The following is an 11994-nucleotide window of genomic DNA, read 5'->3' as shown; positions in this document are numbered from 1 at the left end:
AACATTGCACCCTTGTCATTTCACTTATTTTATGACGACTTTCACCATTTAACATAGAACTATAACCGAGCCATTTTCAATTTTGCCAATTTGACCAATGGGTGGCAATTTCGCGGCTGGTTATAGTTATAGTTAAATAGTGCAACTCGCCCTTTGTGTGACAAATTGTCTATCTAAAATGAACTGCAAACGACCATCCTGTAAGTAGTTTGTGAAGTGTATTAATAACCTGTAGCCTGACACACACACACACACACAATCCCGCCCAGCAATATGAAGCAATATAAAGCTTACAATCCTGAGACATGTCCCTTTGTGCGCAGTCGGGTGAGTGTGACGTCATCACTCATCGCCGGCCACTCGTCGCGGGGCCCATTAGCGAGCGGCCCGCGGGGACCCGGGCCGCCGCAGGGGCCCAACGTACTTAATGATCACTTGTTTACGCGCTGTTACGTTACATTGTTCAATAGATACGAGTAAGTTTAAAGAGGTAGTGTTTTAAATAGAAGAGTTATTAAAGTTGAGATTAGGTTATCAATAACGATAAAATCAATGGCTAAGTTAAACATATAAGTTCTATAATGAAACTTTATTTCTTTTCTAATGGAAGGCAAAGCGATTACTGTCTCAAACGGTAGAGACACAATTAAATTGTAAATAACTTTGAGTTGACTATATTCATATTGATAAAATGTGTAAGTATTGAATGCATTAGTAATGAAACTGTATCATCAGCCAACAATAAGCTGATGACCGCAGCCGAGTGTTGTTGTACGAATGTTCCTACTACTAGGAGCTGATTGCTTTTGGAATATTTACATGGAATTGGTTCCTTAAAATTGTCCCTTTTAAAATACTTTTGTCATGTAGTCTTTCGATGACCCGAGATTTTAAGTCCAAAACAAAATAACAATATTTGATTCGATACAATAATATCGCACGATCATGGACTCACTAGTTTTCACTAACCGCTATAAAGTTATAAAGTAGAACTATTATCTGTTTCGTTTCAATAATATACAGAACGTCTCTAATGAATTAGTTTAACTGCAGCTAGTGGGTAGTTCTACTTACAGTAACTCGATACATCGCTCTGTAACGAGAAGAACCGATATAAATTAATACAATTTCCACAAAATAACTCTCTTGACGGAACTAGTAACCGGTTCTACAATAATACCTGAACAAGTTTTTGTTGGGAGCACTTGCTGGCGCCCAACGTGGGACCCCGAGACCTGGCGCCCTGCCCGCGATGCTAGCACCATGCAGAACAAAATGACTAGCGGAGGTGCCATCACGGAAAATCTCCTAAGAAAGTAGCGCGACAAAACGCGGGTGTGCGGGGGACAAGCAACGTTACTGTTCTGGCCCATATACGCCTTCTTTGGACCCGATCATTTATTGTAATACCAAAAATCTACAAAAATCTCGAACGCCCGTTAGTTCACTCGTAACTGATCGTTTTGGACACACCCACAGTACGAATTAGACCCAGAACAAGGCGTCTCACCTACCTTTCTAATGGCACCTCCGATATCTTTCCTTCCTCCGTGGCTGGCACTTACTGCCTATTGTTATATAGGTGTCAAACGTCTGAGATGCATGTCTGCGCTGCATTTTATTGTTGTTTAGATTCTGATTCTACAATAAATGTGGGATAACATTTATTGATAGTGTAGATTTGTTTATGAATACATTTATTTAATCAATATAAATGTAGGCTTAGTTTCAGTTAAAAATATATGTTTGTCACTGTCGTAAAAAACTACGGAACCGCAAACGATTTATCGAGTTTTGTTAGTTGTACAACCAAACGTTATAAATATTGTATTGCCTACTACGACAGTGCTACGCCGCAGCTACGCGGCTACATGCTACGCCGTAGCTACGCGCTACGCCGCGGTTACGATACCAACATTTTATTCACGACCGTTGTTCACGACTATTCTCAATGTTCTGAAAACATTTTGTAAAATTGTAACTGTATTTCAGTAAGTAGGTGAAACTCCGTATATCAAGTGCTCAGTAGAACAAATAAAAGTTCTCTCTTAGCAGCTTATCTCCAAACATTCGCACGTTTGTAAAGTCTTAGTTATTACTCGCGAATATTTTAATCTCTCGTGAACGTACTTAAAGCTGTGTATACACCAACTGAAAGGAAGAATTTCGAATTGCGAATCTTCCTGAAACAAATTTTGAAGATGCTTTGAATTCCGAGTTGTCGAACATTATTGGAATCTGAAGGTTGTGTCATCAAAAGCGTGTCTTTACGTCGTATTATGAACTCGCCCTTACATCAGTTAATAAATACTTTCATTTGTATCTGTTGTGGAGTGTGACACGTTTGAGCAATGACTTCGCGAACTTTGCAACAAAATGCGAAGAAACTTGTAAACACTGGAGTTTATCAACGACGCTAATTGCCAATTAGGATCAGCTTACACTGAGCGGAAGATATGAGTGTTCCGAAGATGTTCGGCAGCCGCGGGGTGATATTACTAGCCGATTCAGTTTATGCCGGAGTCGAAAAACTCAGAAACTCAAGTCCACAGAAACTCAGGTAGGCAAACATACTTAATCTGCCAATCTTTCAATAGTGAATTTACTACTATGAATGCGATTTCATTGGCCTGTAATCAAATGTTTACTTATTTATATTTGTACGTTTGTCTCGTCGACATATTGCAAATACAAAACTTTCTTAAACTCGAGTCGAAACGTCTGTGTAACTTTTTTGTAATAAGACCATATTTTTTTACACATACCCCTTATACTATGGTAGTATTTTTTCTTTATTTACTACCAAAAACTTCGCGAGTAAATATTGTCTATATGTCACAGTTTCCGCCTCACTTGCTCGACATATGTACAAACATACACATACACACACACACACACACACAGGTAGCGTCCCCCACACGCGCCGACGAGTGACCGGCGCGACTTACCTGTAACTTCGCACAGATTCATATTTCATACAATTTAATATAAATCTTACAAAACTCCCTCGAGCCTGCACAGATACATCAGAAGTCTCACTGAGGATACATGCAAACAAACTAAAAACAATTATAAATTAAATGGTATTATTTTCAGTAGTTTTGGAAAATAATTAAACTAAATAAACAATCCACAAAACGACACACAATCAGCAAACATTGAGTGCTTCATTAATTGCTTATTATCTGATTTCTTGTTCATAACTCTAAAACGAAGGGCTAAAAATAAATAAATAAGCTTATTGATAATTAAATACTCTTATCTTGTATTGTAATGTTCGTCGCGTACTTGTCAAACTGTTCCGAGTGAACCTTGTGTCGGCATCACGCGGCTGATCCCAATGTATGGATAGAATTCATCAACTAGCCGGGCGAGCGCGGGGGGAGGGTCTGCCTGGCGGGGCGGGGGGCTGGAGGGGGGTGTTCTGAAGTTTTTGCCCCACGCACAGCAATATAAATCATCCGCCGATGATATCTGAGGCGCTGAAAAACTTGCGCCAACTTGTTCCACTCGCGCTCTATTCACTGAGACCTGCTGGGCGAGGGGGGCGCGGGGTGGGGCGCAGGGTGGGGTGAGGGGGGCACGGGCTGATAACTTGCGAAATTAATTCAATTGAACGTTGTATAAATATGACGGCGGGTGATGAGCGCCTTCATAATGTCGTGATGTTTGAGCTCTTCGCATTACACATCTCAACTTGTGAAGCTAACTCTCACTTCAGACAGACCACTTTATAATTTGTTTAACTCTAAATATATCGCTCGCGATTTGTCTGCCTTTATAATTACAAACCTTCTTTGAAGTACCCAAAAACACGCCCAAAGCGGCTGACGAACAAAAAGTTTCATTCAAACGAGTCTGTCACAGTTTTTGTAAGGAGTCGCCGTTTCTTCAGTCGGTCGGTTTTATAATGACGCTTAAATACCTAGGATGAGTTTACAATGGCATTATCAGGGAAAGCCGTAAAGCCTTCGCTAAACTTTTAAATCTAGACTCGGCTTTAGCAGATTAGGGGTCTAAACGTTTTTGTGGCTCAGTTGAGCGATATCTCAGTCGGGCTATATCGAGAGTAAATCCCGTCGGCTGGGAGGCTGCAGTCCGGTCACGTGGAGCACATCTCTGCTGATCCCGGGACATCGCTACTGCGACGCTTACTGGGGAGCGCGTGGGACATTCAAGAAAAGTGACGGCAGTTTAATTTTAGATCCTTCAGCTTAAATAGGTAAAGCAGATGAAGATAAGATAAGAAAAAAATAAGAAGGATAGGCGGATATTGGTTTTGAAAAATCATCGTAAATCTAAGAAGACGAGTTTCCTGCAGTATACATACAGCTTATCATTTCGAGAGTCTACAATGTATCTTTCGATATCCCAATATCTGAGCGGCGGTAACTTTATCGCGGACAGATTAAAACTACAAATCTGCAAATAAATCTCTTTTACTGATCATGCTTTTATGTTCCCGTTCGTGTTTTAAATATTACAACCAGTACCTATAGGTGGATATGTTAATCCGTAAGTTGCCGTATCCTGAGATAGATTTTATTAAAAAATGAAAATAAACTCTTTTGCAAAAAAAGCGGGCACCTATGCGAAATCTTAGTTTTAAGGACTTTACGTATATTTCAAAGGGTTTTAATGATTTTAGTATGTTTCTAGCATCAAAAGAGTTAGTCGAGCATGCGTGAGAGTGTATTCTAAATTTGAATTTTGTACAATTGCTAAGAAATTGGTTAAACCTTGTTTTGGACTAATTGCTAGCAGAAAGTTCGTCGGTGTTTCGAAAAGTTTTTGAAGTGATTTTCAGAAAAATGATTATGCAGTTTTAATTAATGATTAATGTACTTTTTTGTTGGATCAAAACATTTTTGAAAAACTATGCGTATTTGATAAAATTTTCACCTGCTCGAAATGGGATATACTGATGGTTGATGGCAATGTTAAGAGTTTCGGTATTTTAGTGTAAAGCGTTCTATTGTTTAGATATTGTACCCACGTGTTTTGAAATATCGCTTTTTCATAAATAAACATTATTTAGAAGAGTATCAGTACTTTGAGCTGCGACAAAACCAATTTAAAGTAAGCAGTGCCGATCAAAACTCGTCTCCTATCAGACTTTGACATTTTTAAAAGTCTTGAAATTCTACAAAATATAGAAAATAGCACATAGACTGTGAGCACGAGGTTTTAAGGTCTCGTAATCACTGATTTTTAAACAACCTCGTCTCTTGGGAAACTCCGTAGACCTCTGAAGATCTATGAGTCTGAGCGTTCAAATAGCGTGTTTTCATCCCACGGACATTTTATTAAATAAACTTGCCTACAATGAGATTTCCTGGCATCTACAGCACTTTCTTGCTTAAATCATAACAATAATTGGCTATCTGCTCATTTCTTAAGAACCATACGTTTGGCCAATAATTTTGAATTCTTGACTCCCTTTCAGCTAAATCATCGTTGAGTAACCCGATACCTATGGAGTTATCGAGAGCTTCAACGCGGCAATAATTTGACTTTTTAGATAGCTTTAACCCTCCTCATCATTTTTCATGTGGTTAATTATAACATTTATTGCAAAATTTGGTATTTTTTAAATGTCAAAGTGCGATAGGAGACGAGTTGTGATCGGCACTGCTTACTTTAAATTGGTTTTGTCGCGCCAAAGGTACTGATACTCTTCTAAATAGTGTTTATTTATGAAAAAGCGATATTTCAAAACACGTGGGTACAATATCTAAACAATACAACGCTTTACACTCAAATACCGAAACTCTTAACATTGTCATCAATCATCAGTATAGCCCGTTTAGAGCAGGTGACAATTTTATCAAATACGCATAGTTTTTCAAAAATGTTTTGATATAATAAAAAAGTACATTAATCATTAATTAAAACTGCATAATCATTTTTCTGAAAATCACTTCAAAAACTTTTCAAAACACCGACGAACTTTCTGCTAACAATTAGTCCAAAACAAGGAGTAACGAATTTCTTAGCAATTGTACAAAATTCAAATTTAGAATACACTCTCACGCATCCTCGGCTAACTCTTGTGATGCTAGAAACATGCTACAATCATAAAAACCCTTTTTGAAATACACGTAAAGTCCTTAAAACTAAGATTTCGCATAGGTGCCCGTTTTTTTTGCAAAAGAGTGTATTTTGAGTGACAAAATTCCCAAACGGCTCGCTGTATTCAATTTAATTGAAATATTTTTTAAAGCCGAATTTTTTTATTTTATAGAAGTTGCAACGATACATTTTTGCAGCTGTTTTGGTTAAAAAAGAGAATGATTGCAGGTAAGCGTTTGTAAAGCTTTACCGCCCACATACCAACTATTTCAGCATTTCATAAAGTATCTAACTGAAACTGAAAGAATTATAAATACCTAACAGCTTCTTTTTTTAGCCGAGAATGACCTATACATAGCCTATACTTACACATATCTCACCATACAATCAAAAATAAAATCTATATAAGAAAAAACACTACTACTATTTAATTATATAGGAGCCCTAAAACACCACAAGGTGAAGCTAGTTATCGTCAAAATTCTGGAATATCACCAGTGTGTCAGCTGCCGGACCGACACCGTCGCCGTCGATACCGGCGCGCCGACGGACCGTGAACGGACAGGAACGGCTGACGCACGGCGACGGACACCGGACGAGTCTCTGCTAGGCGAGTACTATTATAAATTGAATTCCGTATTCATTTGTTCCTGTTACACTAGAATTTCTGATGAGGTTTGGTGGAAGTTTCTTCACTAGAGCTCTTATTTACGATACGTTTTTTATAGTGACCCATACAATATGTAGGTACCTACGTAGATTTTAACGGCAATAAAACTTGTGAAAAAGAGTTCGTAGTCGAAAGAAAATTGAATGTGTAAAAAGCCAATTAAGTTTCCTTCAAGGAAAATAATTTAATGTTTGGTGACCTCTGTCAGCGCTTCATAAAGTCATAATTATAATGGACATAAATCAAACATTTAATAAAATATTTCAATCAAACAATAATTTAAAAGTTATAACATAAGTATTGTGTGGGAGGAACCTCGCCGCTTGTTCCTCAACGTTTCCTTGAGTGTTTCTTAGTATTTTTCCATTTTCCTGAATCGGTTTTACCTTAATTCCATGCTATATCAATATCCTTACTGGAAATTCCTACGATGAATAATAATTGTTCCAGAATTATGAATTTATAACTGCATATCATATTTAAAGTTATTGCGATTGAAGATGTAAAAACTGGAGAGTACTCCAATCATAAAGTTCAGTACTTTGAAGCGCTTATTGTTCGAGTTTTCTTTGCAATATTCTTTATACCGGATATCATGAAACATCAAAGGCTTTACAACAGCCCTCACGTGCCGCGACACAAATCTACGTATTCCACTTAACCCGACCTCGCTACCTTCGTCTTGACAAGATCAACATATGATACTTGTAGCAAATTTCACTAGCTACTGAAAGCCTTTGATAATTATCAGGGACTTATCTGTTAGATAAATTATAACTTTTGATTTTACTTGTCTCACAAAGTTTTGTCTGTCCGAAATTATAAGCAACCTTTATCTGGCAGGTATCACTAACTACCAGGTAACTAACTGACACTGTGTCAGCAACCAGGTAAACTGGGCTTTAATATTTCAAACTGACCCAAAATATCATTTTGTATGAGCTCAATCTAGGTTCGGGAAAAGGTGTAATCACTGGTGAATAATTCATCGCCACAGAGTATCGTTAAGTTCGCAACTAGCTCCGATAATGAGAGTCGTCTGTCAGTCTGTCAGCAACGACTGACCTTTAATTAGCATTGTATTGTTTTATTCATTTGTTACATCAACATACACATGTATTTGTTCAGTAAGAAAGTTTCTCCACCCACACACTCGCGGTGAAATACCTCGAGTTTATCTCTTATTGTTATTATTATAAACATACCTGTGTACTGTGTAGGTATTGTACAGACAATACCTCAACCTACAGGTACCCTCCTCATTTGTATAAACGACCAGAGTTTGTAACAACATCATGTACTGAGCATAATATCTTGCTTTCTTAGGTAACATATACAATTAATACGTACCTAGAACATAGGAGAGATTGTAGTTGATGAAAATATATTTAACGAAGTTCAAATATCATTTTGCTCCACTCAGAAGTAGTTTAAAGTCGACAATATTACAGAGTCGCAGTCAATAACTGCACAAGTGCTGACATCCGTCGCTCGCTGATGCACCGCAGGATGCACTTAATGCAACTAACACCACACATCATCATCATCATCATCATCATCAGCCTATCGCAGTCCACTGCTGGACATAGGCCTCTCCAAGTGCACGCCACTGAGATCTATACACACACTCGAGTTATATTAGAGAGAGCGTTTCATTTCTCAAACATAATTTAGTGACACAAATCTTGTTTTCCATCACTTCACTATCACTACATAGTATAAAACAAAGTCGCTTTTTCTGTCCCTATATCCCTAATGTCCCTTTGTACGCTTAAATCTTCAAAACTATGCAACTGATTTTCACGTGGTTTTTTATCAGGTAGAGTGTTTCACGAGCAAGGGTTATGTGTATATTAACATATTCATTATCTAATAGAGAAACACTAATAATAATTTTTAAAGTGTCTGATGGGACTTTTTGTCATGTGTAATATAACTCTGTTGCCGAAGCGTAGCCAGGGCGGTCCACTAGTTTCGTATATATCACTAGTCTGCTAATAAAACTTGTGCGTCGTAAGCAAGTAGGAGATGGACACAAACGGTCCACATATAAGTAAGTAAGTAAGTGCACCCGTGCAGCTGTCGACAATATCCTCATATTGACGCCTGAGGGACGCGCCCCGGGACACGCCCCGGGACAAACCCCGGGATGTCACACCCCGGGATCGGATTGATGTAATATCGGGACTTTGGGCAGCACGTTCATTACTAATGTAATGAGATTTGTGTGTGGAACTTTGAAGATGACGGAGATTGAGATTTTCGGTATCTCTTCAGATAGTTTTTTATTTACTTTCAGTTCTCATGATAGACATGTTGGTTTTATAAGTTCTGCCATCCAGTAAATACAGTGCAACGTCAAGCAATTGTCCGTCAGCCTACTAAAGTCTATTTGTATTTGTGCTTTTCGACGAGACTCAGATTGCAATGAGATCGAGACAACACAAACAAACTCACTGAACTGCTTTGTACATAAAGAAAATGAAATCGTCGTTTCTTAATTAGTTTGCTTAGCACAGGAGTCCTAAAAATAAAATAGCTTTAGTTTGCGTACTTGTGAAGTTTTTAAAATAACGATCAGAAGATAACAGTAATTCACCCAGTTTGCCATTCATAAACCCAGTTGACACACTTTCTGACATTGTAGTCAGTAACACAAAGGAATCATGATTTATCTTTGTCTAGAATTTAAAAGAGACCGTACTAAGGGACGATTACAATTTTTCCAACGGAGAATGACGAGTTCTTCATTCGACTTTCACAATAATTTTAAAATACATAGATAGGTAATAGGTACATTATATAAACTAGGAGCGAAGCATTAATGTCCATGTGATTCGCGACATAACTCACAGCCGACACAGAGATGTAGTGCGCTGTACATTGCTCGGCCGACACGCAGGCTCGCCGCTCGCGCCGCACGCATGACGCAACCAATCGTCAATCTCTTTAACTGCACACTTGACGACAGCAAGCGCTTCACCACTGCAGATTATGCGCTAAGTACACTTTAATAAGAATAGTGGGCCATATGTAACTTACTTGTTAAATTACATTGCAAACCAGAAAATAATTCACCATTCCACGATTATATGCCTTTATCCCGATAAGCCGTGTGTCCCCGGCGTTACGGCAACAAAGACTATTGTTTCAGGCATTGTGCGGGAATCAGATCGCGATGACATACAATATACTCTTTTGTGTTTCGTGAATATTATCTGCAACGGTATTTATTATTTTTATTACGTTGATGACTCAATGTCTGGACTACCGAAAGAGTTCGATTTCGGAATACATGTTATTGGCTTACCTACAGGTTTAATCTGTAGTATATCCTTTAGTATATGTTCCATGTAGCTGGCATGCCGTATGTGTCTCTGACAAGAAGCATTGTCTTGGTTCGGTTTCATGACTGCCGATGTAATTACCTACATGACCATTTCATTCTGTATCTAAAATGGCGTTCAACTTATCTCAAGCTTCCCCATTGTTGTTAAAAATATGTGTTTTGGTCACTGTTGGTGCACAGACAATAACGAAATGACAGATGATGAAGCTAATGATGTATCATACCTTTTGTATTGAGCACAACTCGCTAATCTTTTTTTAAGCTCTGGAACATATTTCAATTGTTCGCTATGAAACAAGATAAGTAGGTGATGTGTTTGCGTTAAATGATATAAAAGAGATGTATGTCATCGGCGACTGTTCGTGTACACTGCCGTAAAACGGAACGTTACCACATAATGTAACGTAAATAATGTGATAGCTTTGTATTGAGATAAAGTGAACTGTATTGTCTTGACAACACACATTTATTCGTGGTTACAAATGTCTTCTGCAACAAAAGTCGACTTGCAATTTCAGTGGTTTCAAAAGCATTTTATCATTCACTTATCCACTACAATTTCGAAAAAAATGGTCAACCATATTAAATAAAACACTTCTGCTGACAATATTTGTACTTGGAAACTTCTATCATCTATTTCCATCATACACTAATCTATTTTCACTTAAACCACTCTAAAAACGTTTTAACCTAGTGTAGGTAAAAGTCCATATTCCTGCTTGTCATCCCTATTATTTAGTACTTCAGATATAAAGCTGTAATATGTAGCAACATTAACTCTTATATTATCTGTACTTACCAAATGAATGGCGACAGGTCCTCGGGCTGGCTCTCACCGAACATTACATCTCGTCAATAGCTGCGGCACTGCGTGTGGAATCTTAACGTTCTCGAATGTTCTGCTCACATCCATTAGAGAACCGACAAACTGCAGACTTAAAAGTCGGCCGAAAGTTGACCCGATGGTTGGCAAAAATTGTTTTTAAAGAAAATCTTGATTCCAAAGTTTTGAATCGGTCTGATAGGTATTTGCTAAATACCTGATCTTTGTAATGTGCGTACTACCATTCTCCATCTTCATTCTGATTTATTAATGGCCGACTAAAAGTTTACAGTGTGCGGGAGTTCTTACTTGCCACTACGTTTGAGGATTAACTTGAACATGTGTAGTGTTGTATTGCGGCTATAGTGCCTCAGATTCTATTCAATAGAAACGACTTGTCCAATATAAAGAAGTTACGCTTTTTTGAGGTTTTGTGAGCGTCGTAAGAGAACTACTTTGTAACATCGTATAAAAAGCACCTCTATGTCTATACTATCCGATGATTTCAGGATAAAATCCATCGGTAAGAAATATTTTTGTACCCCGTCTTACCGTGAGAGCAAAACAAAAACATAATAGTTTTTTCCACCACTCTTTACTACTTATCTGATTCTAAGAAGGAAGGATTTAACCAGTTGCCTACATAATAATATGATTATAAATATATTGTAGACATTAGTGACTTTACGGAGAATTGTGGTTAAACATCTAGGTGTCGTTTGTATAAAGTACCTCGCAATAGATTATGTTTTGGGATGCGTGTTATAAACGCCAAGTATGGATCGTTTCATCTAAAAAGGGAAAAGAAATACACTTACGGCTAAAGTTCTTTGTTCTATGATACTGAAACTTTCCTCACTGTTGTAATGTATGTGCTTTATGTGTGTGTGTGTGTGTGTCGCTCCAATTTCCCCGGAGCAGCGAGTTTGTCCGCTTCGATTGCACGCATCACTGACTCCTTACGCACCCTTAGTGAAATTAATTTTATTAAAACCTCTTCCTCCCACGCTGAAACCGACCATATCTCCCAGACATACGGCTGCTTGTCGCTTGTAGCTTGTTGCCCTGACGTTGCCCTAT

The sequence above is a fragment of the Helicoverpa armigera genome, chromosome 28 (genome assembly GCF_030705265.1).
Source record: "Helicoverpa armigera isolate CAAS_96S chromosome 28, ASM3070526v1, whole genome shotgun sequence".
Taxonomy (NCBI): domain Eukaryota; kingdom Metazoa; phylum Arthropoda; class Insecta; order Lepidoptera; family Noctuidae; genus Helicoverpa; species Helicoverpa armigera.
The sequence above is the reverse complement of the archived record's forward strand: the minus strand, read 5'-3'. Positions refer to the sequence as shown.